Source organism: Meriones unguiculatus, unplaced genomic scaffold (assembly GCF_030254825.1).
Source record: "Meriones unguiculatus strain TT.TT164.6M unplaced genomic scaffold, Bangor_MerUng_6.1 ChrUnknown_unordered_Scaffold_202, whole genome shotgun sequence".
In the NCBI taxonomy this organism is placed as follows: Eukaryota; Metazoa; Chordata; class Mammalia; order Rodentia; family Muridae; genus Meriones; species Meriones unguiculatus.
In genome coordinates, this window is record NW_026843736.1 from 17,501 (window position 1) to 18,222 (window position 722).

Below are 722 nucleotides of genomic sequence, written 5' to 3' on the forward strand. Positions count from 1 at the left end.
ACCCGTCGGAGCCCCCCGCGAGACGGACACGCCCCCGGGCGCGACACACCGCGCCTATTTGGCCACGGCAAGAAACCGCGCCGGCGGGAACGGCGGGGGTCCGTGGGCGGGACGGGGCCTCGGCGGGCCCCCACACGCAACGGCAGCGAGGCGCAACGCCGGGGAAGAGCGGGATCGCCGACCCTCCCTCCGGGAGGAGTCCGGGAATAGACCGGGAGCGGGCGGGAGAGACCACCCCAACGGGGCGCGGCGGGAGATCTGGCGGCAGCCGAGCCTCGGCGAGAGCCGGAGGAACGGGGGGGACCCGTGAAAACGCCGACCGCGTCGCGGGAGAGACGGGAGGCGAGACGGGCGAGGTCGGCGAACGGCCTTAACCCGCGCGGGGGGGTTAACCGACGGGGGGAAGGGCGGAGAGACCACCACGGCAGAGGAGGGCCGCCGAGACCTCGGGGAGAGGAGGAAACATCGACCGGAGCCCCCGCCGCTACAGGGCGACGGGGCCGGAAGAGCCCCCAGACGCACCTCGGCCGGCGGACCCACCAAAGACGGGTAACTGCAGCCGCAAGCCCCTTCTCCCCTCGCGGGGGGCCGGACGCACGCGGGAGACCTCCCCCGGCGCCACACAACGTCCACACGCAGAACGCGGCCGCAGCCGCGGGGCCGGGACCGCCCTCCAACTGCTCCACCCGCACACGCCGAGCGGCCTCTCCCGGACCGCGCCG